The sequence below is a fragment of the Carlito syrichta genome, unplaced genomic scaffold, assembly GCF_000164805.1.
Source record: "Carlito syrichta isolate Samal-C Ts95f unplaced genomic scaffold, Tarsius_syrichta-2.0.1 Scaffold304505, whole genome shotgun sequence".
Lineage (NCBI taxonomy): Eukaryota > Metazoa > Chordata > Mammalia > Primates > Tarsiidae > Carlito > Carlito syrichta.
In genome coordinates, this window is record NW_007248601.1 from 193,968 (window position 1) to 199,854 (window position 5,887).

Below are 5,887 nucleotides of genomic sequence, written 5' to 3' on the forward strand. Positions count from 1 at the left end.
GGGCCCCTTTTTTTTTTTTTTTTTTTTTTTTTAAATAGAGAGACAGGGTCTTGCTTTGTCGCCCAGGCTGTAGTACATTGGTACCATCATAGCTCCCTGTGGCCTTGAATTTCTGGGCTCAAGCAGTCCTTCTGCTTCAGCCTCCCAAGTAGATGGGACTACAAGGCATACACCACCACATCTGGCTGATTTTATTTTTTGTGGAGTCAGGGTCTCATATGTTGCCCAGGCTGTTCTTGAATTCCTGGCCTCCAGTAATCTTTCTGCCTCAGCCTCCCAAAAGTGCTAGGATTACAGATGTGAGCCACTGCACCTGGCCGTAGTTCCCCTTGTTCCCCTTTCTCAGCATGCCTGTTTTGAGTCTTGGGTTCTCTGCTTATCTTGTTTCGGCCAAGGCAGTTCCTCTCTGAGACAGTTTGTCTTCTGTAAAATAAGGGTGCCACTTACTTCCTGGTACAAGAGGCAGATGTCATGAGAACTGATGTGAAGCATCTACAACCTTACCTCGCACGAAGTCCGTGGTCATTTGACATAAGGCTTTCATCTACAACCCCTTACCACGGCCCTCTCCAAGACTGAGGTCAGCCCGTCTCTGTGTGGACTCAGTTTTGGTGCTCACCATGGTATCTTACCCCGAAGATAACATCCTCCTGGGTTTCGAGTTCCAAGCCACTTATTAACAAGTGACCTTTGCACCTCCCTGACCTGCCTGGGTCTGGGTTCTCATGTGTAAAGTGAGGTAATCATGTGCATCTTACAGGCTGCTGAGATCGGAGTGTGGCAAAGTTTATGAAAACATTTTCCCCCCCGAGTCTAAATCTTACTCTGTCACTCAGGCTGGAGCACAGTGGTATGCGTACAGCCACTGCAGCCTCGACCTTCTGGGCTCGGGCGATCCTTCCACCTCAGCCTTCCAAGTAGGTGGAACCACAGGCATGTGCCACCACATCTGGCTAATTTTTTTTTTTTTCTGAGTTGGAGTCTCACTCTGTCACCCAGACTGGAGCGCAGTGGCCGCTCCCAGCCACCCCAGGCGGGTCTCGAACCCGCAGGCTCAAGCAATCCACTCACCTCAGCCTCCCAAAGGTGCGGGATTACAGGCTGAGCCACTGCGCCCGGCTGGGCTAATTTTTTGATTTGTTATAGAGACATGGTCTTACCATGTTGCCCAGGCTGGTTTTCCATCCCCGTGCTCGGGCAGTTCTCTCGCTTTCGCCTCACAAAGTGCTGGAATGACAAACGTGAGCTACTGCACCCAGCTGTATATGAAAGCATTTTGAAAACCATAAAACCTTGAGCAGTTACAGCGATCCTGCCCTTCCCCTCCTCTGCATGCTGGGCATAGTGCCTTAGACAGATTTTCTCTTCCAGTACATGGTTTGAATGAACAGGACCACTCATTCTTAAGCTTGGAGTTCTAGTTACCCGGGTTTTTGGAGCCACGCAGAGAAAACTCCCTAAGCAAGTGCCTTCAGTTTGAGTTTTGTGCCTGGACATTTGACTCATTCTGAGATACCTTCTCATTAAATTAGAGGGTAAGCATGTCTGTTTGCCAGATATAAGACATAGGACTTGAAGGTGTCAGAGGACGACAGTTCAGTGATGTCGCGTCCTAGATGCTCAGGACCGAGCTGGTTCCCTCTTCTCGTGTGATGGGTCCTCAGCCAGGGAACAGCAATGGGGTTGTCTTCCCCGGAGCGGAGTCCTAGTAGACTCTGCAATGCAGTGCCCTGTTGGCCGTGCTGGGGACAGGTAGATGGAATCTGCGGGGCATGCGAACTAGCCGGCCAGGTTGCCCTCAGAGAGCCAGGAGAGCGTACCCAGGAGGTGAGACGGTCACGCTCAGGCTGCCTGTCCGCTTTTGGCATCCGGGGGTGTGGGTGGCAGTGGCGGAAGAGTTCATCTGCATGTGACTTGGGCCCCGCGCTCGTCCTCAGGAGGGGTCCTTTGCCAGAGAGCTGTGGAGAGAGCTGGAGGGCAGTGACAGCACTGAGGGCTATGGTGAGCTCCTGAGAACCTTGCGGGAGGGTGGAGATAGTGGTAGAGGCTCTGTGGGCAGAGGGGTGCTGGGTGGTGGAGCCCGGGCAGGAGACGGGCACTTGAGGCGCTTTCTCTGTTGCCGGAGACCCTTTCTTGTGGTCCTCCCTACCGGTTGTGCCGCTTTCTGATGGGCAGTGTCTCTCTAGCTGTGGAAGCCACCTAAGAGAACCAGGATCCTTCACAAGTCCGTTGATAGTTGCTGCGTTCAGCCCTGCCTGTATGGTCATGACACTTAGCGCGTCTGTGTTCCCTGGACTCGTCAGGAGGGCTTCAGGAAACGCGGTCAGCGTGGCCTGGATACTCTTAGGCCACTCGTTCCTTTTTGTTTTTCTTTGTTTTTTGCTTTTAAGAGATGGGATCTTGTTCTGTTGCCCAGACTGGCCTCAACCTCCTGGACTCATGATCCCTCCTTCCTCAGCCTCACAAGCAACTGAGACTACGGGTGTGCCACAGCCTGGCTCCACATATTCTTAAGCGTGCTTTTCTATTTCCTACGTCTGACAGAGGCACCAGAGATGTCCATCACACGGACCTCCCACGGACAGTGTGATACCTGGTCCTTTGACTCCTTCTGACATACCTGCTTACTTCCCACCTGTGACCTGTCCCCCAAGACCATATCAGAGACTAGAAGGAACGCGGCCTGCCGGACTGAGGCTCTGTTTCAGCCGTGGCCTCCGTGTCTGTTAAGATCCTGGCTAGCCGGGCTTGGTGGCTCAGCCTGTCATCCCAGCACTTTGGGAAACTGAGGTAAATGGATTGCCTGAGCCTACGGGTTCGAGACCCGCCTGGGCAGCTTGACGAGACCTCATCTCTACAATAAATAAAAAACTAGCTGCGCATGGTAGCGCGTGCCTGTCGTTCCGGCTACTTGGAAGGCTGAGGCAGAAGGATCGCCGGAGCCCAGCAGGTCGAGGCTGTGGTGACCGGGAGTGGCCGCTGCACTCCAGTCTGGGCGACAGAGTGAGACTCCAGCTCACAAAAAAAAAAGATCCTGGCTGGCATCCTTTGCCAGTGTTACTTGCATTCTCTTGGAGCTGCACCGCGGCTCTGGACTCCCATGTGATGCCACATCGGGCGGCCTTTTGCAGCTGGATCACTGCTTTACAGTGGCACCTGCCCTGCATGGCATGCTGGGCCCTGTCTCCAGAACCTTTCTTGCACTGGTGCTCTATGTGAGCCTGGGAAAGTGGCGTCAGGATGCTCACCTGTGCAGAAGCAGTTTGCAGATTGCTTAATCGATTCGTAAAAGAGTTGATTGTGTCGCTGCAGAACCAACATGCTCATGTGAACTAATGGGAAGCCTGCAAAATGCTAACTAAAGTGACAAGTCAGAGCAGCCTGGCACACCCTGAGGCTCCTGGGGAATTGCCCCTGTGGGCTCAGACAGTCCCGAGTGGTGCTGGGATATTGTGCATCACGCGAGACGGATGCTTGCTCTCTGCACGGCCCCAGCACAGGCTTCTGAAGCCCCTGCACTCAGGAGTGTGTACTGAGGAGGTGGCCAACTGCCTCTGGGTGGCCTGCGGTGGCTGCTCCTGGAAGGATGAAGGCCACGAGCGGGTGGGGTCTTTCGGCCCCACCCCTGGCTTCCCAGCCCAGAGAGAGGCTGAAGGTTGGGCTGTGGCATGGCCTGTGACGTCCTCAGTGATGCCCATGTCACAAAGCCTTCATGAATCCCCGGGCTTCTGGGTTGCTGGACACACGGATGTTTCTGGAGGGCGGTAAGTCCCAGAGGATGTGAATGCCCTGCTCCCCCACGCCTTGCCTCACCAGCTCTTCAGTTCCTGTTCATCTGCATCCTTTGTAATATCCCTTTTGATAGGTGGGCACAGGAAATAGAGGGGCCCTGAGTTCTGGGAGCTGCTCCTGCACACTAATCAAACTGGAGGAGAAGGTCGTGGAACCCCAATTTGTTCGGTCGGGCAGAAGCACAGCCCTGGCCCTTGACATTGGCACCTGTGGAGGAGGGGTGGCACTTGCAGGGCTGAGCGCTGAGCCTTTCCAGGTAGACAGTGTCGGAAGGGAATTGAATTAGAGGACACCTGGCTGTTGTCCACTGCAGCGTTGCTTCATGTGTGGGGCAGCCTCCCTCACCTGGAATCAGAAGCCAACGGAGGGTGTGGGCGTGGGAGGAACACTTCGGCTTTGCCTGTCCTCGGCCAGGAGGCTGTGTGACCTCATCTTCCAACTGCCTTCTGTTTAGGGGCGTACAGTATATACGTGGGCTGTTTAAATGAAACAGATGCTTTGAATGTCAAGCTCACTGCTCACAGGCTCATGACTGTCTCACTGTTATGTAATGGGACATGTAGGTTCACCCCTAAAGGTACCTGAGACACCAGCCTCCTCCTGGCACCTCTGTCCGTGGGGCCATATTTTGATTGTCCCGTCACTGCCAGCATCACAGGGCGTGACTGCCGTGTTCTAGAACATGGTGGCAGTGTGCGAGTGGCAGGAGCAGCGGGCAGCCTGATGTCCTGCAGACAGAGTGGGCTGTTTGTTTTTTAAGGTGAGGATGCAGCGATGCCACCAAATGGTGGTATCAAGCGATGCCCAAATGCCTCACCAAGAGGCGAGTGGCCCTTGTCAGTGACAAGGAGAGAAAACATGGTTCCGGATTTCTTGGCGATGTTGTAAATGCATGCGGGTAGAATTCTAGCTGGGAACAGGCAGGTTAGACACAGGACCTTAGCGTGCATCTGAGCCAGCAGTTCTGCCCGCCCACCTGCCTGTCAGCCCATCTGTTTAGTAAACACGGAAGACTGAGTCTGACTTGGTGCTGGCTGTTTAATTACATTCTGGAAGTATAAAAGGGGCCAAAAAAACCATATTGGCAATTGCCTTTGCAGGAAAATAGGGACGTTCTTACTCAGATTGCCTTCTGCTTGGGCATACCTAGTATACATGTAATGTGTAGATAAGACTAATTTAAATATCAAGCCAACTGATCATAGGCTTATTATTTTTATTGTTAGGTGTGAGATATTTTAATCTATCTCTTATTTTATTTTATTTTATTTTTTGAGTTGGAGTCTCACTCTGTCGCCCAGACTGGAGTGCAGTGGCCGTTCCCGGCCACCGCAGCCTCGACCTGCTGGGCTCCGGCGATCCTTCCGCCTCAGCCTTACGAGTAGCCAGAATTACAGGCATGCGCTACCACGCCCCGCTGATTTTTTTATTTATTGTAGAGATGAGGTCTCGCCTGCCCAGGCGGGTCTCGAACCCGCGGGCTCAGGCAATTCACTCACCTCAGCCTCCCAAAGGTGCGGGATTACAGGCTGAGCCACCGAGCCCGGCTCTATCCCTTATTTTTTGGGGGAGTTTTGGAAATTCAGAACAGAAATTGTACTGAGATTTGAACAAAATAAGTGGATTGGTTTTTCTTTCTTTTTCCATTTCTTTTCATGTAAAGACTGCTTTATTGGTGGCCGCTAGTACGAGTCAATAAATATTGATCCCCAAAGAGGAGCTACTGGTCAGGTTACGGGTCCGCAGAGAGCTGGCCGAAACCGATCCTAGCCTCTGCTGGGTCACTGACGTCAGCCCTACTTCTTGGGAGACGAAGCTGCCGCCAGCCGAGAGATGCATGACACACTTGCTTCTGCCCAGCTGTAAGGACCGAGGTGGGTCTGCAGGAGGGTACCAGCCCGCCCACCCCCGAGATGCGCTGGCATTCCATAATCCTCCCGAAACAGCTTTGGTTCCTCTGGAACTCCATTTTCCAAATGCCTGCATGAAGCTGTGTGTATGGTCCTCCAGGCAGCCTCACGAAGAGCCCACAGACCCCGCAGCACCCTAGCTCGGCGACCGCCCACCAGCAGCGCCAACAGGGGTTGTTTGCCAA